This window comes from Phoca vitulina, unplaced genomic scaffold (genome assembly GCF_004348235.1).
Source record: "Phoca vitulina isolate PV1807 unplaced genomic scaffold, GSC_HSeal_1.0 scaffold38, whole genome shotgun sequence".
Lineage (NCBI taxonomy): Eukaryota > Metazoa > Chordata > Mammalia > Carnivora > Phocidae > Phoca > Phoca vitulina.
Window position 1 is genome coordinate 6,228,044 of NW_022589741.1, and position 27,216 is coordinate 6,255,259.

The following is a 27,216-nucleotide window of genomic DNA, read 5'->3' on the forward strand; positions in this document are numbered from 1 at the left end:
CATTTTCGAACTAGACAGGCTGGACTTTGGTGAATTGTTGTGCATTCCGAGTATGTACTTCCGAGGTTTGGGAGGTGGTATTTCTGAGCTAACAGAAGCATCCTCTCCTCGGGAAGTGAATTAGGGATGATGCTGGCAAAAGTGCCAGCTGTCTCTTGGGCCACTTTATGATGAAACTGTAACTGGATAAATAGTCACAGATCTGTGGAAGTCTCGGGTGCTCTGGAGGGTACGAAAGAGAGACACAGATAGTTGCTTTATTTTTGGGAAATAATTGGACTGTAATTTGCCTTTACCTCATCAGACAGTGTAAACTTACTGTACCTTCTCTGCCTTTTACGGATCCAGCAAAGATTCGATGTATGCTCCCCAACAGTTTTCCTGAACGCAGTGGTGAGGTGGGGCCTTGCTCCCCAGAGAACCCCCGCAGGGCAAGGTTTAACACCTGCTGCTACTGGCTTTTCCGAAAGGAAAGCACATCATGGAGCCAGATGTGCTCATAGGCTTCTTTGCATATGGGAGTTAGTACCTGTGAAAACTCAAATTTGAGAACAAAATTATTAAGTCTCATGACAGCAGAAAAGCAGGGCAATGCTCTAGCTGGCTTCTTTTTAAACAATGTTTCCTTTTTCTCTTTTCTGTTTGTTCCTTCTCAACTTTTTAACCTCTCTTTGAATCAAACTGCTTCCTGGATTGCAAACTATGTTGCTTTTCAGCCTCGATTGAATTTTTACAGCAAGTGATAAACCCTTGGAAATAGGATTTATAATGGAAACGCTGAAACAGGCCTAGCTGGCCTGGCCAGAGAGGTGTTCTAATAATACTGGAGAGTAATTTCTCTAAATCTAATACCCTATAGATTTTTTCTTGTTGTGATTCATACTGACCCAATTCTCCTTAACTTCTTCCACGCCAAAGCCTGTGGCCTGCTATGCCCATGACTGGCAAGGTCAAATGTCCTTTGGGCGTGTCTGGGTCATATGGGTATCTGGCAGAACATGACACAGTTCATTCCTATACCCCAGTTCCTATTGGGGTAGGCTGAGTGCTGGAAGGAGACCAGACCCCTGGAGTGAGGCAGGCTTGGGGTGGTGGGGACGGGCCCAGCTGACTATGACTACGAGTCCAGTAGGCAGAAGCTTGGAGGAGGGAGAGTTTCCAGTTAAGCAGACAGGCTGCCCTGACAGGTGCGAGGAATACAGTGATGGGGAGCCAGGAAGCTTTCCTTGAGATCCGGGCAGGTGGCTCTGTTAAGAGAAGGCGGATGGCAGGTGGCACAGTGTCAGTCCCAGACTGTGGTTCCTGGTGAATTGGGGTATAATGAAAAAATGTATATGATTGGGGCGTCTGGGTGGCTTAGTCGGTGAACCCCCTTACTCTTGGTTTCGGCTCAGGTCAGGATCTCAGGGTTGTGGGATTGAGCCCCACTTCTGGCTCTGTGCTCAGGTGGAGTCGGCTTGGGATTCTCTCCCTCTGCCCCTCCCTCCGCACGCGCACACGTGCTCTCTGTCAAATAAGTAAATATGTCTTTAAAAACAAAGGAATTAAAGAAAAAGCATGATCTTTGCCTCCAGTTCCTGGCACAGAGCTTGGAATTTCCTGAGAGATAGGACTGTCTTTTGTTATTCATAAAGAGCCCCTTTATACCATACCTGAGTTTATGCTAATGAGATGACTCAAGGTGGCCCCTGGGATAGTTTATTTTTTTTAAGTTTATTTATTTATTTTTAGTAATCTCTACATCCAATGTGGGGCTTGAACTCATGACCCTGAGATCAAGAGTCACATGCTCTGCTGACAGAGCCAGCCAGGCGCCCCCTCAGATAGTTTCAAAGGAGGGGCCAGCTACACACTGTGATTAGACTTGGAACGTTCAGCCCACTCCTTAACCTCTGGGGAAGGGACGAAAGCTGGAGATTAGGTTCAATCAGCAATGGCCAATGACTTAATCAATCATGCCTGTGAAAGGAAGCCTCCACAAAAACTCTTGAATGAGGTTTGGGAGCTTCCAAGTTTATGACTGTGTTTGCCAGCTGGGAGTGTGGTGCACCCAGAGAGGGCCTGGAAATTCTGCACTCCCCCCACCTCCCATACCCTGCTGTTTGCTTCTCTTGCATCTGGCGGTTCCTGAGTTGTATGTTTTATAATAAAACTGCAATCATAAGTATAGAGTTTTCCTGAGTTCTGGGAGTAGTTTTAGTGAGGATGAGCCATGGGAGCTCTAAGTTTATAATCAGCTGGGCAAAAATGCAGGTATTCTGGGACCCCACTTATAGTTGGCGTTTTGTGGGACTAAGTCCTTCACCTGTGGGGTCTGTGCTAACTCGGATACTTCGTGTAAGAATTGAATTGTAGGACACCCAAAGAATTAAAGGACTGTTTATTTGGAAAATGATGTCGGGATCAAGTGGAGGAGGGTATTGGCTGGAGCATGGTGGGGCCCAAATCTCAGAAAGAGGAAGATCCAGAATCAAATGCTAGTTCTGTTTATCTGTTAGACATGGGATGGCAAGCAAGTGATTTAACCTCTTAATTTCTGTCTTCCCATCTGTAAAATGGACATAACATTTGTTAATTGGTTGTGTTCTCTTTTTTCATGATTGCTAGGTAGTAGGTAGTCAAACAGATCTGTGCAGTGAATGAGTGAAGGACTGTAAATAGTAGGTAATCTCCAAGGTGCTCAGACTCAGGGAGCAAATCCGGAGCTCAGCGGAACATCTGGGGTACACAGTCAAGGTGGAGCCAGAGGGAAGGGTGTCTTAGTTCTAAGGAGATCTTCAGAGCCACTTACATCCCTTTTCCACCTTCTGCCTGAGATCAGGATTGGGTCTAAACTCTTTGAAGCCTGCGGGTAAAAGCTGGGCCACCAGAGTTAGGGGGGCAGAAGGCGGTGGGAGCTGGGGCGCGGAGGGTCTGGCTTACAGTGTCACAGAGAGGCAGCCACTGCAGCTGTCCCCAAACCACCTGGGTTGTAATCCCAGCTCTGCTTACCAGCCCTGCGACCTCAGACGAATTAACCTCTCCGACGGTCCGTTTCATCTTTATGAAGTGGGGTTAGTTAAGGGCAGTTCTGACCTCACGGGTGTTTGTGAAGATGGATGTTGGTCCGAAAACTCAGCAGTTCGCCCCGAAGAAATCTGAAACCGTCCCCCAAACCGGGTGGGTGCAGGGAGAGCCCCAAGAAAGAGGCCCACTCCACACTGCTGGGCGGCAGCGTTGACCAGCAACAGGGCGTCCTCGGGCGGCTTGCCTGGGGCGGCAGCGAGTAGGTCTCCGCTCCTGCCTGCAGAGCCCGAGAGGTGAAATCGGGGGCTCAGTCCTCAGGGTCTCCGAGGGCGGGGTGCGCTGGAAACGGGCTCGGGCTGAGGGAGCGCTGGGCGGACTGAGCTTGCAGGCTCGGGGGGCGGGGGGTGAGGGGTCGGCCAGGAGGTCGCTCTGCACGAGCAGCGGGAGCCGGGCCGTGTGTGCGCCCACGTCCCCGACCCCACAACCGACGGACACGTGGGGCTCCGGAGGCCTCCTGCCTTTTTGTTCTGGTGAGCGAGCCCGGTCAGTTGTGTGGGCAGCGCTCTGGCGGAAAAAGCAGGGGCGACGCGGGAATTCCAGGAGCGTCTTCGAAGCTTCCAGAAAACCGAGGAGCCCGGGAAGAGAGAGGAAAAGCAGCAGACACCTCCCTGGAGCAGCTCCGTTTCACCCCAGAATGATGGAAGCTTTAAAAGGCAGGGCCTGAGGCACCTCGAGGAGCTTGCCCCGTTCACCGTTTCCTCTCGGATCCTGAAAGCACAACTGCTTTCCGCTGTGGCTTCCACGTGCGCTCGTGGGCTCGTGGCTCGTGCGCTCGGTGGCCGCGGAGAGGCGGCCCTGCCCCAGGGGGAGGCGCTGCTCACGGCCCGGAGCCTTGCTGACTGCTGCTGGGCCAGAAGGGGCTGGTGGGAGAGTGGGCCGGGGGCCCCGCCGCGCCAGGGCGAGCCCGGGTGAGGCGCCCAGAAGCATCTGCTTCGCTTGCCTCGCCTTTGGAGAGCCTCACCGGCCACGGCTTCAGCCCAGGGATCCCCGCAGACCGATGGCAGGGACTTCACTCTTCACGTGCAGTTTGGGGCCGGATGCTGAGCCAAGGACATCGAAGGTGGTCTTTGCAAAGAAATTCCAAAGGACGCAATGTAAGAGGCAGGTGGTCTGCGGCCTCTGCAGAGGGGCTGAAGAAACACGGTCGGGCCTTGCCTTCCCTCGCAGAGGGACGGTGATAGGCTTTGGCTAATAATGGGAAAGACACCGGAAGAACTCTCTAGGGTCGTACATAGAAAGCCGTGTTGGAGCTGGACGGACCCTTGGGCAGCGCGGAGCCTGATCCCCCAGGCTTCAGGCAAAGGCCCCGAGGCCCCGAGAGGAGCCACTTGCCCAAGGATGCTGATTGACACCACAGCTGAGAAAAAAACCCCGCCTGTTGGCACAGCTGGCTTCATACAGGCTTTTAATGACAATTTTGCTACGTTGTGCTTGAACTAGATCAGGTGGTCTTCCAAGAAGGCAGTGAATAGCCAATTGGAACGCAGCAGGATGCCCAGTGGGAGCTCAGTAGCCTCCTCGGGAAGAGGGAGAAGCTGTGGAAACTCTTTGGAAGGAGGCTCTTGCAGGTACAGATTTGGGTGGGTCACAGTTATCTCTGATTTCCGTCTTTTCCTATCATGGCCCTTTCTAGGATTCAGTGGAACCCCCCTCCCCTTTTTCCCCCCCTGCTGGCCTTTGGCTCTCCTGATTCTCTTTAAAAGCTTTAGGTAAGCAAGAGCAGCTGTTGAAGACTGCATGTTTTTCTCCTTGTTTAGCCTGAAGGCTATGTGCAGTTCTGGCAGTTAACCTCGTAAATTAGGGCTTTTGAAGAGCATGCTTGTTTTTGGCCAAGTTGGCAAGTCTTGAGATTCAGCATTTTCACAGGGATGCTTCATTCAGCTTAGATCGGGAGAGACTACGGCCCTAGGGAGCATTCTGTGCCTTCTTGTGGTGATTTGTTTTGGCTTCTGTAGGACTTAGACTGCCACATATGGCCGTCCAGGTTGTACACTGCACAACTCTAGGGTCACAATTCTAAGATGTGAATGGAAAGACTCTGGTCTTGCTTGTCCCTGAAATTCTGCACTTTTAGCAGCCTCTGCAGTTCACTAATAACTGAGCTAACCCACGCGTCTCTGCTCTTTTTTGGTGTTTTAGCTTTAGCTGTGCCCTGCTGTCTTGTGGGCTCATGTTATCTTCTGGCTTCCAGGGAACCCCAAGCCAAGGTTTATCCATTCTGGGTAGCAGTAATGAACTGCATTCTCTCCCACCCCTTTGTTTTATCAAAATGTTCTTTTTCTGGATGGAGCATACCTACCAGGACTATTGGCATTATCAGGGTATATTTGGAAACAAAATAACAACCTGAATGAAACATTAATGACGGTGTGGAGAATATGAGCATTTTGCGAGTAGAGGGAGTTTTGGAGGAAGCCCTCAAACTATCCCAATTATGATTACCTCTCTGCTCTCTACCTTCCCCTCCCCTCTGGCGTGCTTCACCCAAGGAAAGGATAGTTGTCCAATTAGTCCCCAAATATCCTTTTCTATTTTTGCATCCTCCCACCTGAGGGCAGAGCCTCACCTTTAATTATCCCCAATACCACCTAACTCTTTTTTTTTAATTAAATTTTTTTTATTATGTTATGTTAGTCACCATACAGTACATCATTCGTTTTTGATGTAGTGATCCATGATTCATTGTGTGCGTATAACACCACCTAACTCTTTCCCATAAAACTGAGGTGGGACACAGACTTCTCTGCTAGCCAGCCTTCGGGACAGCTGAGAAAGGGATGCTGTTTTGAAAAGAACTTTTGTGGTGTTTATGCCGGTGAACTGTTAGTCAAAGACAAAAGGAACCCTACTTAAAAATTTTTGTAAATGGGCAAAAGAAAAAGAACCCAGGAATGAAGAGGACTAATAAGGTAGGTTAAGTGGGGGGAAATTGTTTAGAAAATATCAGCTAAAAGAAACAACCAAAACGGAACCTGAAATTAAGTATTGAGCTTTCTGTGTCAGCTCCGTAGAGGGGGCTCCAGGGCTATATGGCTGTCATTCAAGGAAGAAAATTCATTTGCTTGAAGAGAACAATTTTTTCCACAGTTCCAGTGGCAAAACATATCTAGTGGGGTATATTTTTGAAAATATCGTCATGTAATTTTTTTTTTTTCCCCTTTCTGAGTTCACGACTTTCTCCTCACTCAGCTACCACTACCCATCTGACTGCAGGTATGTTAGGGATGTTACAGAAGGAATCCTTACTGTGCAGAGTTTTCACCTGCTGGCATGCAAAATAGGAAGCAGTAAGAAAATAGGCTTGAAAACCAGGCATGTTAGAGAACAATAGGATCTGCCGAATTAGTCTAGGTCCTGTCTCACAAATCAAGGTCTGAGCTTAGAGGATTCCTATCACAGAGTTCTGATATATATAGAGAGAAAGCACCCTTATTCAGACCATGGGGTTCTTTTAAGGTGTAGAAAAAACAATCTGGGTCTCAAAAAGTATGGTCCCTAGACTAACAGTATCAGCATCACTTGGGAACTTGTTAGAAATGCAAATTCCCTGGTCCCACCTCAGACTTACTGAACAGAAACTCTAGGGATAGGGCTCGGGAATCTATTTTCTAATGAGCCCTGTAGGTGATTCTGATGCATACTTAAATGTGAGGAATACTGAATGTAGAGAAAACTTCACCCCTTGCAAAGCCAGGGCATTTGGGAGGGTGGAGGAAAGAGATGTGAGCGATGGATATCCCTATTTTTCTCTGCTCCGAGCTTCAGCCCAGAAAGGGAGGAGTTTTAAAGAAGTGAGAGAACACGGGGAAGAAAGTTCTCTCCCCCGTTATCCTTATTTGGGAATCTGTAGTGGCCTCTTTTTAGGTTGGCCTACCTCGACTAAGGGTGTCACCAAACCTAGAGAGCATTTGTATTGCTGTATTGTACAATACAGTTAGGCTGAGAGGCTTTGCATTTTTGTTTTCACGAGCCTTCCGCAAGTCCCCTGTGGCATGGATGGGTCCTGGACTTAGCTGGGAATCCAATAACAGTGTTTGTCCATAGGAGTGACTCATAGGGGAAGTGGGTTTCCCAGGCTGAGGCGACTGGAGGCACAGTCATATCTGAGAAGGTTCTTTAGAATTGGAAACCTTAACCAGGTCGGTACAGGGCTCCTGTCAGGCTGTGAGAAAATGACACCAGCCCCCAGATGGACAAGGGAACATTGCTCCAGAGTCCAAGACCAGGTCACCCCTCTTTTTCCGTTACTTGAGTTAATAAATCCCCTTTGTACTCTAGTTAGTTTCTGTCACTTGCAATGGAAGTTTTCTGGAAAATATGCATTTCAGACTCATAGTGCAAAGTGAAACTCATCTTGACCCAGTCTGATCCAGTTCTGTATTCTGTTTCCATTAATGGCTCCACCATGGATCCCATTACCTAGGCCGGATCCCTGGGTTTCAGCCTTGACTCTTCCATCTCACGTCCCTTTTCCTCCTTTTCTTATGAATCTGGTCACTTTTCTTTGCCCTGGGTCAGGCCTCTATAATCTCTCCCCTGGATTGTTGCCCCCACCATCATTCCTGCCTCTTCCCTTCCATCCTCCATCCACAATCCAATGAGACTGAGCGTTGTTAGGCAGAATTTCATGTGATTCACTGACCTATCCAGGCACTTTGCCTTTATTATGCACTGTGAATCTCTAGGAGGCTTGATTAGACACATTTTCCTAATAGAATTGACCATGAAGCTTTTATTCATGAAATATTTCATGGGGATAATGTTCTGCTGAACACAATTTGGAGAACAATATTCTAGAAGAATTTAAGGGCAAGAGTTACCAGTTCTTGCCTCCACTATTAAAAGACTCTGATTCTTATAGGATGTGTCATTTTAATAATAATATATCTGACATTTATTGAATTCTTATTATAGGATAGGCAATGCTAAGTATTTTAAATGCATTATCTTATGTAACCTGCAAAACAGCCTTTGAGGTTGCTATTATTACCTGCATTTTATAGATGAGGAAGAGAAGCTGAGGTTAATTTGCTCAAATTCACACGGGCAATAAATGGGGGAATTGGGATTTGGAGCTAAGGATTTTTAAATTCTGAAGCCTGTATGTTTAACCACCAGCAGTATTTTTCAAATCCTGTTTTCTATAGCTCTGGAGTTCTAGTTTTGCCTCAGAAGCAGCTGCAAAGGAAGGAACAGGGGGAGCAGGTGGTGGGGGGAGACCAACTCTGTGAAATGGTGGGTCCCCGAGGGCCACTTCAACCAGAGCATCTATGCCTTCCTCTCTTTTATAAATGGGGTCTCTGCAGAAAGCTATCATGCAAATGTTCGGAGCATGTTGGCAACTACTGGATAGGGAAATTTTCTTCCTTTCCTCCTCATTTCTTGTGAGTCGTGAGGCTGCATTTCCGTGAAGACACTGGAGGAGCGTTTGACTGGCACCTAGAGCTAGCTCAGTTAGCTTGCATCAATCACTGGGAGTTCCTGCGTCTGAAATCAAAGACTGCACTAGTTTTCTTAGCGGTCTCCGAATTGCAGGAAATGGGGGGGGGGCGGTATAAGAACACTCCCTCTAAGCCTGCCTGTGCCTCCTCCCCGATATTAGATTTAGGGAATTGCAGGGTATTCAGTGGAGAACTGGCATAGGATATGGAGGGATATTCAAGAGACCCATGGGTCCGAGGAACTTAAAAAGATAAAGTGAAACAAAGGGGATACAAACTGAGTAGCAGAGTTTTCAAAGGGCAGATTCCTTAAGCATCTCTATAAAGTTAGGTGGGAATTTGACGCAGCACGAAATCCCTTTTGTCTCAAATACCTATCCTCGAGCTGCAGCCTGGCTGGCATCGATCTTTGCCATCTGGCTTGGTGGCTCCTTTCCTATTCTCGTTATTTTCGCTTAGACACCGTCTTGTTTCCTGCCAGTCGGGCGCAGTCTGCCTAAACGTGTAGTTAGGCTCTGTCTTCAGGCCCCCACCCCGATGCAAACCTCCTATACTTCTGGGGATTTCTACTTCGTTTCTGGTTCCTGTCTGGGGGCTGGCCCCAAGCCAGACTCATGTCCCTAATCCTGGTGGTTAACACTTGGGCTTCCGTGAAGACTCAGAGGTTCCTAGCTTAGGTCATCCTGGGAATTACATAAATTCCAAGGGCTCTGTTGTCTAGTAATATGCCTTTTAACTGTGGCCTTTGGGCAGCCATTCTGATTGGTTATTGTTTTAGCTTTTTGTTAAATTAATGCCCTTAATGAATTAGATGTGTTTGATTGGAGGAGTGTGGTACCCAAGTCCCCTAAATGTTGGGGAATTGCATAGTGGATACAAATTTCGGGAAGAAGACTGTCTTATGAGATCTCCTAGGTCTTTTGATCTATTCATTTCTTTTGCAACTCTTTTGATCTGTACAACTGGTTTGATCTGTGCATCGCAGGTGAAGTAGGAGGGCCACCACCGGTATGCTTCAGTTCATAGACAGCACACAAGGCACACTGAAACAGAATTAAGTCTATTCGTAGCTATAAAATATGGATGCAAGTTAGAGACAGAGGAGGATATGGGGAGGTGGCAGGTGGAAGAGGTTGCCAGGTTACCCCCCTCCCCTGTGCTCATGCGTGGAGTTACTGATATCGCTGTGATGTGTTAGCTCTTTGGACATGCAATGGTGATAAAAAGTATTATTGGTCGAAACTGCTGCTGCTTCTTATTGTCCTCTTCATTTAAATACTTTTATAAAGGAAAGTTTCCCAAAAGCCCTGAAGAGATTTCAAGACCAAGTGTGTCTGATGAGTGGTGGTAGCATCTGTAATCTTGGTGCCTTTCTTAGTTAAAATAAAATTGAAGAATGTCAGATACCCAAAAGCATGACACAAAATTAATCAAACTTAGCACCTCTTTTCCTCAGGGATTCCTAAATCCTAAATCTTAGCCTTTTTAAAAGTTACTGCAAAGATCATAAGGGATAAAAATGGTCATATTTAAAACCCATGGAAGAACATTAATTTAAATTATGATAATATGACCTATTAAGGAGATGTACTCTGCTTTCCCACCAGACCAGGCTAAAATAAATCAATTTTTGTGAATCTTTTGGGAAGCAAATGGAAGTTACTTACACTAGTGGTCAGAAATTAAAAACAAGTGAAAGTAGCTACAATTTATTACCTTTCTCTCTAGTGGTGTTTACACAGGGAGTCATCATCTCTGCCATTTTCTCAGGCTTTCTACACTTCTTTAAGCTCTATGCTTGGATGGAAAATGATCAAAAGCATCACAAATTCAGAGAAATGCCAAGCAGATTCCTGCCCGCATCAGGAGAAACAGACAACCTGACACAGGTGTTCATGCTGTAGGGAAAGTATACATAAAATTAGTGGCCTCTGTGCCATTAGAGTGTTACTAATTAGAACTAGACAAATACTTCACATGAGAACTCAGATCTGACCAACACCCAAGCCGTCTTCTTACCTACAACACATTTACAAAGGAACGTGGCCCCCTGGGAACCCCTCCCATCTTGCCCTGAAGTTCAACAGGCAGACAAAGTCATGATGGTTTAAGTGAGGAACCTATGATCGGGGTTGGAGTAGCTTTATCCAGCATGCCAAACAAAATTTCAAGATATTAAAGATTTGGATAGAGTTTGAAGCAAAAAAAAAAAAAAAATCTTTAAGATGGAAGTTAGAATACATGAATACTAAAGAAAGAATAGATAAGGTGCTAGGATCACAGAGATGATGTGTTTAGAAATAATCTCTGGCACCATATGGATGTAATTAGAATATGGAGTCTTGGCAAATCGGGGTATAAATGCAAAAATGTTTCTAATCATTGTGGTCAGCTGAATTCTCTTGAACTTTTCATTCATTCGTTCTACAAATATTTATTGGGAACATTACATGTCAAGTGCTGTTTTAGGTGCTGGGGATACAGTGATAAATAAAATTTTTGCCCTCATGGATCTTGAGCTCTTTTAGATAATAGTTCCCTTTATTGTAGTCTGATTCCAAGTTTTTTCAGATACTTGTTTTATTTTAAAGCCACTGTGATGTATTAAAGATCTTTTTTTTTTTAAAGATTTTATTTATTTTGAGAGAGAGAGACAGCGAGAGAGGGAACACAAGCATGAGGAGTGGGAGAGGGAGAAGCAGGCTCCCCACTGAGTAAGGAGCCCGATGCAGGGCTCGATCCCAGGACCCTGGGATCATGACCTGAGCCGAAGGCAGCCGCTTAACGGCTGAGCCACCCAGCGCCCCTATTAAAGATCTCTTTGTTTTGGGTTATTCTGTATGCTGTACTTAATGCTGGGCACAATGTGCAAAGTGCAAGTCAGTCAATTCTAGTTCAAATGGAGATCTAGAGATATATTTTTGGCTTTGGAAAGTAGGCAACAAGACAAAGAGACAGAACTAAAAGATCAGATAAAAAGCACAAGATAACAGGAGAGTAGTGATTTGGGGTGAGTGCTAGGAACTGGAAGCTGGAACCAAGTGAGAAGTCTAGAGTTGGATTGGGAGGATGCTTGATACGGAGGGCCCATTAAGAAGTCCCTGAACCAACCTAGAGGGTATTATGCTAAGTGAAATAAGTCAAACTGAGAAAGAAGAATACAATATGATTTCACTCCTATGTGGAATCTAAAAAACAAAACAAATGAATAAATAAAAAGCAGAATCAGATCCAAAAGTACAGAGAACAAACTGATGGTTGCCAGAGGAGAGTGGGGAATTGGGCAAAAGGGAGAAGAGGTGTGGAGGATGCAGGCTTCCAGTTATGGAATGAACCAGTTATGGAAGTAAAAGGTACAACATATGGGATATAGTCAAGATATTGTAATAGCACCGTATGGTGACAGGTGGTAGCTACACTTCTGGTGAGCATAACATAACGTATAGAGCATTGAACTACTGTGTTGTACACCCGAAAGTAATGTACCATTGTATGTCACCTCTACTCACAAAATTAAAAAAAAAAAAAGTCACTGAGCCAAAACAGTGTAGGGGAGCTGGAAGATAGGCATAAATAATGAGTAAAACTCAGATGTGTGTGTCAGCAGCAACTATAACTAGGTTACAGGGCAAGATCCGACATGAGTAGACACCAAAAGAGAAGAACAGAACCCCGATGAGAGGCCAGAGTAGCTGGATTGAGTGGGCTATATCTGGGGGTGGGGACCAGGTAGTCTGAGCAAGTGAGGCTTCTAGGGGCCGGTAACAAATACAGGAGGAGGTTGCAGATGGGCTGGCATGAACACGTTAAGTTGGAACTGGCAAGTGTTTATGGAAGCAGGATGAGTATCAAAACTGAGAAATTTGAAGCAAAGACAGAAAACTGTGAGATGGCAAGGAAGGTGGGAATCTGGGTCCAGACCTGGTCAGGAAGCTCAGGAGCCTCTTAACGGGAGGGGTAGGCTAGTTTGGGGAAGGCTGGCAGAGTGGCACTCCTGGGGTTGGAAAATCTTGGTTGAATTGGGAAATTGGCAAGTAAGAACAGTTTTCTTGAGGGGGCATCTCAGAGCATTTGGGGTCCCTTTGTTGAGGGACAGTCCTCCTTGAAAAACACCCAGAAAGAAAGCTAACATTCGTGAGCACTGCTGTGTATCAGGCTGTATTAAAGGCATTGCACATATAAATAATAATGATGGACATTTTTAATACAGAGCTTACTGCTTCTCCTCTGTTCCTGTTCCCTACACAGCAGGGAAAAGGGTTGCAACTTATGGAATGATGGTATGAGGAGATTGGTGGATTCTTTGTATAGCCAAATAATACTTTGATGAAAATTTTACATATATATTATAAATATAGTTTGTATATATATATGAACTATTGAAAGCCTTTGGAAACTGTCCTTAGAACATATAACAAATGGAGAAACGTGTGTGTGTATGTGTGTGTGTGTAGAACTATTGTATATATATGTATGTATATATATGAACTATTGAAAGCCTCTGGAAACTGTCCTTAGAACATACAACAAATGGAGAAACATTTATTTGAGAAAATCCACCAAATCTCAGAACAATGAATCTGTGGCATTTGGACCAGAACCTATGTCCATCTTCTCTTCCCCCAACTCCACGTGACCGAAGCTCTAACAGGCACACTACTTGGAGCAGTGTAGCCAAGAAGGGGGCTTTTTCTACCCCCAACTTCTAGGGCTAATGTTTTGTTTCAGAAGGGGTGGGCCGATGTCTCTTACTTGCCCCCCACCCTCCCAGCCTATGTCACAAAAGCACTATTCCAGGCAGGTGCACCCGACAGGATTGGTACTTCCTTCCCTCATCCAGCTCCCATTTGCACGGCAAGGGCTGTTGCTGTCCCGAGCTCCAGTGGGATGGTATAGAAATTCTTCCCAGGAAAAGAGGCAGGCTGCAAGGACAGAGAACCCCACAACTCCGCCTCAGAGAACTGAATTTATCTGGAACAGAAAATAGAGAAGTTCATGTCTAGGGTTTTCTTGAAAACAGTAGGTATCTTGGTGGTGTGCAGTGAAGAGGGCTAGTGATGCCATGATACTAGTAGTAGGGAAAGAGCTCACCGAGAAGAGTCTGCATGGGTCACTCTCATGTCTGGGGATCTAGAAGGCTCTGCGTATGTACCTGTACCCACTCAGGAGCAATAAAAGCAGAATGTGGGGGAGGATGTGAAAGCGTGAATTAAGCCACTTTTGGTTTGCAACTCTCTTGGGAGCTTCCTTGGTGTAATCTAAAACCCAGCTCCCAAACATGCAGGGCAGGGAGAAACCAAAGGAAGAGGCAGGATCCTCCTTCTCCAGGTTGGTAGGTGGCTATTTTAATAAGCAAAGGGAACTTATATACAAGGCTTGTCTCAGGCAGCAGCAATAGGAATGGATCCCAACACCTGCCCTCCAAAATTTACAAGTTTATGAGGAGGCCCTAACTGGGCTCAGTCACATATAGTGTGTAGGTGTTCCCAACACCATATCATCATCTCAAGGCTGTGTCTTTGGAGAAGCCTCTGGGATGGGAAAGGCAAGTGAAAACCATATCCCAAGGACAGGAGAGGGGGTGAGGAGCCTCCAGGTGCCTGGGTCCAGCTCACAGGTCAGTCAACAGTCATGTCTTTTTAATGATGTTCCCCAACTCCCACACACAGATCCATCAGCAAAATATGAAAGTCTTACTGCCTCAGAGGGAAGTAAGTACAACCTCTGGCCAAACACTGGCTGAACAATAAGCTACTCTGATCCAGGGGTGATTCCTAAGAAGCCAAGCTTCAACATAAAATCACACTCTTCCCTAGCGGTCTGGAAGACTGTGCGTACTCAGGGCTGTGCCCTCTCCGGAGTGAATGGTGAGGAAAACTGAGCTAGTGGCCCTGGAAAAAAGTGGCAAACTCCCTGAACTACAAAAGCAGTCTCTAAGCCACACATAGATATAATGGTAAGTGTGTATATTTAAGTTGCTAAGGGGGTTTATGCACAATCTTTGATCAAAAAGTGGTTCACACAGCCCCCCAAAGGGTAATCCCTAGGAACAGGAGGAAAAACAAGCAAAGACAGAAATCTAGACTGAGATATCAGAGGCTGCACAAGACAAAAATCAAATGAAACAAATTTAGTTCCAAAATGCTTCCCAAAGGGAGGGGGGGATCAGTGTTGAGTTTGTACATCATATTATCTAAACTGTATAGTTTTCAGTAAAAAATGAGGCCTACAAAGAAACAGGAAATTGTGATACAAACACAGGAAAAAAAAGTAGACAATAGAAAATGCCTTTGAAGGGGCCCAGATGATGGACTCAGCCAACTGAGACTTTCAGGCAGCTCTTATAAATATGTTCAGAGACCTAAAGGAAACCATGTTTAACGATTTAGAGGCAGGATGGTAATGGTGACACATCAACTAGTGTAAAAAGATGGAAATTACAAAAAGAACTGGATGTAAATTCTGGAGTTTAGAAGTACGATAGCTGAAAAGCAATATTCACTAGAGGAACTCAGCAGTAGATCTGACTGTGCAGAAGAGAAATCAGAGAATTTGAGAGCAGATCAATACAGGTTACACCACCCAAAGAACAGAAGTAAGTAGAATAAAGAAAAATGAACAGAGTCTCAGAGAAATGTGAAACACCATTTAATGCATCAACACACATGTAATGGTAGGGCCAGGAGAGATTAAAGGTGCAGAAAAAATGTTCAAAGAAATCACGGCTGAAAACTTTACAGATACAGTGGAAAAAAAAAAACCGCTGATACATATAAGCAGTTGAACAGACTCTTAGCAGGATAAACAAGAGATTCATACTCAGAAACATCATAGCAAAACATTTAAAGCCAAAGATACAGAGAAGCTCTTGAAAGCAGCAAGAGAAACAGGACTCCCCGCAGTAAGATTAACAGCTGACTTCACATCAGGAATAATGGAGGCTAGCGGCAGTGTGACAATATTCACAGAAAGAAAGAGAATCTCTCGGCCAAGAATCCCATATGACAGCCTCAGATAAATAAAAACTGCAAGAACGGATTGTTGGCAGACCTGCCTTATAAGGAATACTAAAGGACGTTCTTTAAGTGAAAGGAAGTGACATCAGACGGTAATTTGAATCGACATCAAAAAAACAAAGAGCTGATAAAAATCGAGGTAATGATAAAAGACAGTACTGTTACATTTTTATTTTTTCTTCTAATTTAAAACAATATCTGTAAAATTGTATTTTTGGACCTCTAATACATAGAAATATATTTGTTAATAACATCACAAAGATGAGAGTGGGGATGAAGCCATGTTGGCTTGAGGAAGTGACACCAGGAGGTCCTCCCATCCACAGGGAGAAATGAAGATAACCCCACCTGATAAATAAGAAAATGAATGTATTTTAAGAAACTCCTACAAAGATATTTGTGCTCTTATTTCTTCTCTTGGCTTACATAAAAGACAGTATTATAAAAAGTAGTAATTTCAACAACGTATTGTTGGGTTTGCAACTTAAGCATTTATATGGATAACAATAAGAGCACAAAAAAGGGAAAGAGAATGTAGCAATACAGAATAGATTTCACTGTCTTACTGGAATTAAGTTAGTGTTAATCTGAAGGAGATTTTAATAAGTTAAGATGCATATTGTAAGCTCTAGAGCAACCATGGAGAAGATCACTAAAAAAATACATAGTTTAAAATCCTTAAGGGAGTTTAAATATTACACTAGCAGCTATCCACTTAAGTCAAAGGAGGTAGTAAAGGAAGAATATAGGAACAACATGGTTATGAGATATACAGGAAACAAAAAGCAGAATGGTAATTAACAATCCAGCCATACGAATAACAATATTGGATATGATTGTATTAAACCCTCCAATCAAAAGAAAGGGGTTGCCAGATTGGATAGAAAAAAAAATGCTCCCACTATGTGTTGTCCACAGGAGAAACACTTTGGATTCAAAGACACAAATAGGTTGAAAGTAAAAGAATAGAAAAAGATGCCATGTAAACAGCAGGCATAAGAGATCTAGACTGATAAAGTATCAGATAAATGGACTGTAAGATCTAGTATCAGATAAAATAGACTGTAAGATTGAACGCAGATCAGGTCTTACCTCTCCTCTGGTTCGAAAACTCTAGTGGCCTCCCATCTCTGAGAATAAAATTCAAATGTTTAAACCAGCAACTATCTCACCACCCCCCCAATCTCATGCCATCCTTCCCTAAAAATGGCTTTATTTTATCCCCATTTTGATCTTAGTGTGGCTAGGTATAGAATTCTTGGTTAGAAATAATTTTTCCTCAGAATTTTGAAAGCATCCTCCATTTTCTCTTTGGAAGCTTTTTTTTTTTTTTTTTTGGCATTTTATGCAAAAATTCAGGTTTTATTTTTACTTATTCTTACATTGGTGGGAGCGGATGTCAGGAACTTACAGGTGAACCAGAACTTTTGTTTTCTACCTCTTAGCTGAACAAAAATAAACACAATGTGGCATTATCATTAGGCAAGACTTGTTTTTTTACATTTCACACGAGAATACAGTATCCTTTTTTGAACAAAATGCCCAGATTACTAAGGAAACTATCTTTGGGGGAAATGTTTAATAAACATATTTTGATAAATCCTCCAGTAGGAAATGGGAGAGTTCATTGCCTTTCCTTAGAAGAAGGCTGTGTGAGTACTTATCTGTCAGATTTATCTGTGCAGCTCACCAACATTTCCTCATTTTCGGAAACCTCAATATTTCCCCGTCACGGTTCCCAAAATGACTTTAAAGTCTCAAAATTCTGTGTCTCCTTTGGCTTGCTTCTCTCTGGATTCCACACAGGCTTTATTAATGGTTCACTTCATATCATCGTTTCCGTATTCATAAATTTTCTGTAGCACATTCATCAATCCCTCCCTGGGATCTTTTTCAGTGTCTTAGGAGGAATTTTCTTTCTCTTTGCACTCTTTTTCAACCTGAGTCAGGTAGTTCCACTGCGTGTTTTCTGCTTTCTTTCTATATAAGGTAAGAACAGTATCTGTCTTAATTTTTTTTTTTGACCTGCCTTCCGTGGAGATGGGTTTCAAGATTGTTCACAACCATGGAATAACTCTTCCCATTTAGATTCTTTGCCAAAAGATCAAATAACCTTGCTGTGAAATGCACCTGCATATTCTCAGTGGGGACTTGATGAACTCCTGTTAAGGTGATGTAGATTTTCATAAACTTACCTGACTGCTCCCATCTGTAATTATGGATTTTCACTGTATATCCCATTATAATGGGAGCAACGACAGCAGCTGGATTTTTCACTGTCAAGAAGTTCTGTTTTTCTCTGTGATTTCTGCTGCATCTTGTTCTTGATTTTTTTTAATTAAAATTTTATTTATTTGACAGAGACATGGCGAGAGAGGGAACACAAGCAGGGGGAGTGGGAGAGGGAGAAGCAGGCTCCCCACTGAGCAGGGAGCCCAATGCGGGGCTCGATCCCAGGACCCTGGGATCATGACCTGAGCCAAAGGCAGATGCTTAATGACTGAGCCACCCAGGCGCCCCTTATTCTTGATTTCTGTCTGGATCTTGGATTTCTCTGCATCACATACTCTTTTTTTCTAGTGGCTTTTTCCAGCAGCACCTTCACCTCCTCTAGATCTTTCTGTAGCTCTTGCAAAACTGGAACCCTGGTTGGGCTGGGTCAGGCAAGGCCCGAGCTGCAGACCGGCAGCTGCACCGGGGGAGAGAACAGGAAACACTGCTCCGAGCGCACTCCTCCGGACACGGGCCCCCCTGCAGGAGTCACAGTGCCCACAGCTTGGGCACACACCCCACCCGGTGCGGGACCCAGCCCGCCTCTGCCTTTGGGAGCTTTAAGGTATTTAGGATATTTCTCTTCAACCCCAGTGCTCTGAGATGTCATGAAAGTATGCCTGAGTATGGATCACTTCTTTCATTGTGCTGGACACTCAGTGGTCCTTTTAATTTGTAAATTCATGTGTGTGTTTGTGATTTCTCTTCCTCCTTCTATTTGCTGTGTTCTCTCTTTCTGGGAGAACACTTTACCAACTGTTTCCTAGCGTGGGCCATTTCTGCCCGTGTGTTGAGTTTTATTAGTTTTATTAGTTCTGGCCTCAGGATATGTTCCTGTCCTCTGCCAACATCTGCGAGGAGCTTACTGCAACCCCAGGTGCCCCAAACCTTGATCATCTTTTGGCACACAACTGTGCTGAATAAGTATTTATCTACTGCCACAATGAAACTAGTTAGGAGCCACTGCAAGATGGACTGAAATGGGACGAGCTGTAGGGTCGTCTCTGCTTTAGGTCTGCTGGACGGCCCTGCCTCCCCTCCTCCTCTCTCCGTTTCTTTTGTTGGCCTCTGTGGGTTCCTGACTCTGATTCCCATAGATGTCATAGCACTTTCAGTTGTGTCTTGATACCCCCTTCAGTGACCCATTCTCCAAAACCATCTGCCGCACAGTCCCCGATTTCTCTGTCTTGCTCCAGAGTCATGCATTTAACCATTGAGTTCTTCCGGCTCTAAAAATTCCCCAAATTAAGAACCACCTGAAGATAGTTTCCATTTATTGAGCTCAGGTAGATCTCACAATCTCTGTTTTTCGTACGAGGCAACTGAAGCTTGCTTGGGTGAAAGAGTGAGGCTTCCAATCCAGGTCAGCCTCTAGGGTTTCATGATTTTCAACCTTCCACGCTGCCTCTCGGTCCTCACAGTGTAATTGTAAGGATCAGATGAAGCAAGCAATGTTAGAATCTGCACAGACGTTGGTGACATGGATGGGCGTGCAAGTTCTCTCTAGAGTTTTCTCATCTGAAAAGGTGATTTCTGGAGCTAGAGTGATTAACAGAAAAGAATGAATCCCTGATGATAAGAATTAAGATGAGCTAGCGGATGAGGGGAAGGTGAGCGAGGTGGGCTGGGTATCTGGGGAAGGGAGGCCTTTTGGACCTCATCCAGGCGCTGCTTGGACAAGACGAGTTAGGTGACAATAGCAGAGCTTTCGTTGGCATTGCTGCTTCTACGGATGACAAAGCCAAGGACAGTGTGTTCCAGCTTCAGGGGAGAAGCAAGCTGTGCGATAGGAGGTAAATCTCTGCCTCGCAAAAGGTTGAGTAACATGCTTCTTTAAAAAGTTCACCAGTTGGCTAAATTTAGGGTGGTGAACACTATCAGGCCAAGAATATACTTTGGCTTTGGGCCCATGGCATTTTCATTTGACGGAATTGGATGCATTTTCATTTTCTCTAAGCTTTTCTCTTGACTCTTAGTACCTTTGTCTTTGGAGGCAGGAGACTGTGCTGATAGTTGGGTGGAGCCCTGTAGCTGTGACTAATGTCCCTGTTGATGATGACAGTTAATCACCCTGTTTTTTGGGGGATACTTTTTTTTTTTTGTGAGTGGTTGGGTGTGCACTGTGATGTTTTTGTATAATTTTGTTTCATCAATCATCAACCTAGAGGGGCATTTCTTGACACTTCTCTGCTTTTCTTTCTCGTCTGGGTTCCCTTCTCTGATTGTTTTCTCCAAAGCTGTTTTCAAAGACAAGAAGATCTTTGGCAGCATGAGCCCTTTGCCAGCCACAGGTGATCGGTCTGAATGCCTGCTCACCAGCTTATCGATTCAGCGCCACCACTCCCTGTCGCTGCCGCAACTTCAGGGGTGTCTAGCTTCCCAGCCAGCGTGTTGCTAATCAGGATGGGAAAATAAACATCCAGACCTATCGAAGTTGAGAAGCCATGAGGCAGAGTGAATAAAGTATTGATTCCAGCGTCAGCAGGTCCAACTTCCAGGACCAACTTTGCTATTTATTGGATGCATTCTTTGCTTCTCTGAGTATTGCTTCCTTATCTGTAAGATGACGATACCACTTTCCTTGTTAGCTTTTATTTGGGTTAAAAGAGATGTGTGTCGGTGCTCCGTGAGTGGTTGTTCCTGTCCCTCTCTTCTTAGAAGGAGCAGATGGCCTGGCCTTGTAGTGAGGCCCTCTGCCACTCTATATTCAGCAGCACCAATCCCAGGCTCAGGGACATAAGCGAATCCATTGTGACCTCTAGGGAGAACACCTAGTTTTCACACTTAGGGACTTCTTTCTTTTTTTTTTTTTTTTAAAGATTTTATTTTTTATTTATTTGAGAGAGAGAGTGAGAGAGAGGGGTAGGGTCAGAGGGAGGAGCAGACTCCCCGCTGAGCAGGGAGCCCGATGCGGGACTCGATCCCGGGACTCCAGCATCATGACCTGAGCCAAAGGCAGTCGCTCAACCAACTGAGCCACCCAGGCGCCTGGGACTTCTTTCTTTTTACCAGGTTTATTGGTTTGTTCCTCAGTAGACCTGAGTAGTTTTTTTAAATACAATTATTAATCTGACTCAGATTTGTTCATTCATGCAACAGATGATTTATTAAGCACTTCTATAAGCTAGCACTATGTTAAGTGCTAGAGACGTAGTCTCTGTCCCCAAGGAACCCAGAGTTCAGTGGAAAGATGGACTAGTCAACCTATAACCACAGAGGAGCCAGCTAATGCTAGCAAGGTAGGTGAGGATGCACAGAGGAAGGGCATCTAAGCCAACCTCGGGGAGTTATTAAGGGCTTCCTGGAGAAGGGGACATTTATACTGAGATCTAGCCATTTGTAAGAATTGGCCAGGCAGGAATATGGCAAGGGTAGAGTGGGTCTGAAGGATGGTGAAGGTGGAGACAGTCCTATCTATGCAGCATGGAATGGCCTGGGCCAGCCTTGGTTCTGTCTCCCTAGAAGCTCCTGAGAGACTACGAGGCCCAGATGTATTTCAGAGGGTTGTCAAGGATGACTGATGAGAATTGTTCTTTTGTGGAGCATTTTAAAAGAGAACTTTATTACTTTTCAGATGGTATTCTGAAATAGTCCCAGTGTGATATTTTTGTTGGTTAGTGGGTGGGTGTTTGTGTGCATTTATGTGTGGAGAGGTACAAGGTGCAGGGGAGAGTCACTTCTCCCAAGTTTTATGGTATGATGTTAAATGTGTTTTCTTTGTAGGGGTTCATGCTTTAGGCCCAGGCAGTCTGAAGAACAGGCTGTGAGACCTTCACCCCAGTTGGCCCCGCTACCCATCCCCACCTGAGTTGCTCATGAAACTCATTGACTCTGAGTGAGATGCTCCTGCATTAGACAGGGTTTAGACTGGCTGATGGAGAGGAAGAGCATATAATACTAGCAACAGGGGCCATGGATCCCTGCCCAGACATGAGGGGCACAGAAGTGTGTGTGTGTGTGTGTGTAAAGCATGTGGGAGGCCAGGATACCTCCGAAGCTAAATGCCACTTTTCACCTTCCTTTTCCACTGTTTCTACCTTGCTCATCTGTTGCAGATGGGGAACCTGACCTGGATTAGCCAGCTAGGGTCACAGGGCTCAATAGTTTCAAGTCTGTCCTGGTTGGGTAGGAGGCTCTTCCATTGGAAACTTGCATCTGTGATTTCAGGGGATGAGGATCATCCCTTTTATCTTGTTCTCTGTCCTGCCTTCCCACCCCCGACCCCAGCTGCCTTTGAGTATAATACAAGGGAGTTCTCTTTGGTCCAGACAATCTAGTTCATTTTGCATGTGATGAAGCTGATGCATCATGAAGTGCAGTGATTTGTCCAAAGTCACAGAGTGAGCCGGTGTGAGGACTGGGTCACTAATTATAGCCCAATACTTTTCCCAGTAAATATCGACAGCTTGATCTGACTTTCCTACATACGGTCCCCAACACTGGTGTTAGAAGTGTGAGAGAGAATGAACATGTGCTAAACATTGTGCTAAGGGACTTATACATACTCATCTCATTGATTCACCATTCCAGGCCTTCCAGTAGGGTGTGGGCATGGGCAGCAAAGGAAGGAGCAGGGAAGCACGTTACCCACGGATGGAACCGGTATTTGGAACAAGGTCCAAAGCCCACGTTCTGTCTTCCAGGCAACTTGAGCCTAAGAACTGAAGGGCTTTGGATTAGGGTCAGGAGTCACTGCCTTTTGTCACTGACACTACGCAGAAGTTCAAACCTGGGTCTAACTCTACATCTTCACAGTTTCCCTCTACACTGAGGCCTTTGGGGCTTAGTCCCTCCAGAGACAACATTACCACAATCCTGATTGAGTTCAGTGTCTTCCCTAGCTCGCTTTTGGGAGCATTTTTTTTTTTCTTCTCAGCCTTCTTGATTCTACCCAGATTTATTCTTGGCTTTTGGACCGGTTAAAGAATATTTGCTGACTATGGGAGGAATATGTTTAAAATGCGAACTTACTAATGTCAGAGATGGATCTGAAATTCTTTCAAGTAGCCTTTCATAATGCTTTGCTGGCTTCTTGATCTCTACTTGCCTTTGACTCTTGGAGAATTGGAATGTAGAATTTCAAGGGGCTAGGATGGAGTTCTAGCAATATTTGTTGTCTTCGATTTGAGTTATTTATGTCATATCTGGGGTGTCTTTGTGCATTTTGAGTTCAATGTGCTTGTCTGAGATGTGCCAGGATGTTCTCATATGGCTGCACACTGTCTCTGATTTTCCTGAAGCCATCACACGTTTCTTAAATTTGCTCCTTCTTCCCATTCAGTCTCAGCTGCCTCTCACCTTCATGACAGAATTTTGAGGAAGTCTCAAAGCTCAGCACCTTTCCTTCCTGGCACATAGAGCACAGGACCAGACGACTCCCCAAGGCCAGGCTCCCTCTGGAGGACGGCGTCCTGCAGGTGCGGAGCGTGCTTTCTTCCTGGCTTGTGCGCGGATGTCTCTGACATTCCCAGCCAACAGCTCTCTGGCTTTTTACTGAATTACTGACCCACTGTGAGCTCTCACATTATCTTTTTCTCCCAGACCTGCTGTGGACTGATTTTTCTTGGGAGAGAAGCTCCTGAGACATACCAAGAGCCAGAAGGGCACTGGGGGAAGAGCACAGCTTATTTGCCTGCATGATTCCTCTGCAGGGGGCTGGGGGATGAGGTGTGGGAAGATGGCTCTAACTCTTCCCCCTTTTCAGAGCAAGACCTGTTTTTAGGAAGCTTTTGCGACTCTTCTAAACCCTCCAGATAATGGAAGGCTATCAGAGGCTGTGGGTATCTGAGCAAATAAAGGGGCTTTTCCGTGTGGAAGTGTGCTCTAGTACATCAGCTTCGGACCTTTCTTCATGGAAGTGTCTTTCCCACCCTCCCCCTGCCTTTAGTCTCCTTCCCAACCTATTTTTAGGTAGCAATAAATATGCCTTTATATTAAGTTCCTAGGGTGGTATTTGGCCCACACTAGGCATTCAGTAAATATTTGTTGAGATTATAAGCTGTGCTAGCTTTATCTAGTATCCATTCCTGATTTCTGCCTTATTCGATAACTTACCTCTCCCCTGGAACGGGTTGGATTCTCATTGCAATGTGTTCTGTGATGGTTTTCAGCTCTGGGTTCCAGTATGCCTTGTAGTTCTTATTCTCCTATATTATTATTCTCTAGAGTCTGGTGGTCTAAGTAGAATTCATCTGGGTTTGGGGGTTAAATTAAACCTCTGTGTGTTATTGCCTTATTTTAAAGATTACAAATGCCTCAAGGTTATGGTCTAGCCTGTCCTTGCAGTAATGCTCAATGCCTCATAGTGCATGCAAACACTGACCTAGTACAAAATGCCAATGATGGGGTGAGTAGGTCCCCAAGGTGAGATGACAAAGGGGATTGTCTCTCTGATGGCATCCAGCCTAAATTACTGAGATGGAAATGCTGGTGGGGCTGGCTATATGGTCTCTCTCTTTAATCTTACCTCTTGAAGCTGCTTAGTATATTGCAAGAGTGAGGGGAAAATATGGGTGTGGGCTTACTCCTCTGGAATCCATTTATTTTGTAGAAAGGATTCCAGAATTAGGTGCTTTTTCTCCACTTCATTTTCTGCTAACAGATTTTCTCTCCCTGTTACAGTGTAAGATTGATTTCTGTCTTCAGAATGTGTTCATGGGGATGAGGGCTTTTCAGTAAAAGCATTACAAATCATCCACAAACATCAGGCATCTTTGGGAGAAGGGAGGCTGTGTCTACAATGCTCATTTTTCACAGAGAGCACTACCACCTGACATCTTCCTGAATTTCCAATTTCAGATTGTCCTTGTCTGTTTGAAGCTTGGGTATGTGAATTCTCGATGAGCTTGTGCAGGCTTTTAAAATGTGCATGGTGTGAGGAGAAGGAGCACTGACAGCTGACTGACACAGAAATGGCTAAGGAAGCCAGGCTGAATCAGAAACCCTGCTTCCGATGAAACCCCCATCTTTGCTGAGTGCCGGCTTGTCACCAATGAGACCATATTTCAAAGTGATTTCACAGGTACTCATTCATTGACTCCTCCCAGCATCTCATGAAAGAGACAGAGGAGGAAGGATTAAGTCCACATGGCAGAAACGGAAGCTGGGAGCGTGAATGTTTTTGTGACTGAGCCTTAGCCCAAAGCCGGTCAGCAGCAGAGGTGGGATAAGAACCCAACTCCTTTTCCTCTGTACTTGGAGGGACGTGTTCCTTAGGAGTCTATATAAAGTGCCTTAGGTTATATAATAGCAAGGAACTCATAATGGATCAGAAAATTAGTCAGAAAAGATCTGGATTTTTAGGTAGCAATAAATATGCCTTTATATTAAGTTCCTAGGATGGTATTTGGCCCACACTAGGCATTCAGTAAATATTTGTTGAGATTATACGCTCTCGTCTCCAAGCCCTAAGCTCTGAGAAAATAGAGCTCTGTGTTCAGCACAGGATGTAGAGAGATGAGTGGCCACACCTACAGAGGTACAGCCCAGGGGCTTTGAAAAGGACCTCAAGGGCAGCAAAAAGTGTGGTGCGAAATGAGCCCTGGGATGCCTGCATCTCAGCCACACACAGCTTATTCATTTGATCCCATAGGTTTTTTTTTTTTTTTTTTTAAGATTTTATTTATTTATTTGAGAGAGAGAGAGAGCACGAGTGGGGTGAGGGACAGAGGGAGAAGCAGACTCCCCATTGAGTCGGGAGCCCAATGCGGGGCTCGATCTCAGGACCCCGAGATCATGACTTGAGCCGAAGGTAGATGTCCAATTGACTGAGCCACCCAGGTGCCCCGATCCCATAGGGTTTGAATGGACTGTTCCAGGGATTTTTTTTCCTTGAATCATTCATTTAGATTCTGGGAGCCTCTGTCAGGAAAAGAAACTGACGTTCTCCATCAGACATCTTTCATCGCTTCCATAGTCGCCTGGGACATGCATGATCTGACTTCTCCCACGTTGCCAGCCTCCCATTGGCTCTTTTTTTTTTTTTTTGAAGATTTTATTTATTTATTTGAGAGAGAGAGAGCACGAGCGTGAGTGGGGGGGATGGGCAGAGGGAGACAAGCAGACTCCCCACTGAGCAGAGAGCCCCATGATCCAGAGACCATGACCTGAGCCAAAGGCAGACACTTAACTGAGCCCCCCAGGTGCCCCTCTCACTGGCTTTTGACCTGTGATTTCTGACTTGGAAATCCACCACATTGCTCATACATAATTTCTTGCCTTGGATTTTCCTGACGCTCTTATGCTTTAGCAATGGTGTCTTCTCACCGAATATCTGGAGATGCTTTTTGAGACCCTGGGCTCTCTGACGCCTGCCTGCCTGCCTGACTTCAGACCCCAGCCTCCATCCTAACCTTTGGCTTCTGGGCTCCTCTAGCCTCTGGCCTTTTGACCTGAAATGTGTCTTACTTTCAGTCTTGCTATTTAAAAAAATTCTTTTTGTCTGCCCACTCTTACCATTTACATGTAGGGGAGAAGTTATTTTGTAAGTTGAGAGTAGAACAAATCAAAATACCAATGGATAGAATTTTGAAAAAAAATCTTTGTCAAACTCTCCAATTTACTGATGAGGAAACGGGCCCAAAGAGGTTTAGTGGATTGTCTCACGGTTCACAGAGAGAGTTGATGGATGGGTCACGTGTAGAACCCAGGTATTTTGCTCCCCCACTGCATAACTATGGTGTCTCCTGTTTTTCTTAAATATATGAAAACATCTAAATCATACTGACAAAGGAAAGGACCAGCAGAAACCTCTTTCCTAATGGAACGGTGCACACCCCTTTCCTGTGTCCCCGGCCCCTCTTCATCAATACTTAAGGTCCTAAGGCAGGAAAGGAATTTAAAATACAAGTGCTCTGATTGCTTAATGCTTCTGGTCTCCCAAGAGTCAAGGCTATGGGCCATTAGCAAAAGCATTACATTTGATTCCCACAAAGAAGCAGGAAGTGATCCCCATGGCAACCATGACCAGGATGGAAATGGCAGCTTGTATTGTATCCTGGAGCTAATTGTTGGCCGCAGAAGACCACAGACCGCAGATGTAATGAGCTCCAGGGGACCCATGGTCTCACGCTGGTGGTCCTGGATGCCAGCCAGAGTTTGTGAGTGAATGAGCTTGAACAAACATGATTTGTTAAGCTGTGTAGATAAGAATCAGAGTCGAAGGAATCACATTTGAGATTTGGCCTGTATTTTGTCCTGGAGCATCTGTGCCCGGCTCAGTGCGGGGTATGATGCACTTTCTCAGTGTCTGGGAAACAGGGTGGGGCCAAGGGACAGCCTGGACGGGCCAGGTTTGTGTTTGATCCTGTCTCTCCTTTAATCGTGTCATCCCCCTTGAGTTCTACCTTAGGGAACAGCCCATACTTTGTAGGAGCCCCACGTGGCCCTCTAGTTCTGCAGGTGGAACCGCTTGGCCCAGCTAT

The 27,216-nt window shown here is 45.0% G+C and overlaps 1 long non-coding RNA gene and 1 pseudogene across 1 annotated transcript in view; one reads left to right on the forward strand and one right to left on the reverse strand.

Annotated features, from left to right (window-relative positions):
- Window positions 1-27,216, forward strand: part of LOC116646906 — a 618,727-nt gene that overhangs the window by 15,140 nt on the left and 576,371 nt on the right. The window lies entirely within an intron of this gene.
- LOC116646904 lies at window positions 16,869-17,840 on the reverse strand (annotated as a pseudogene).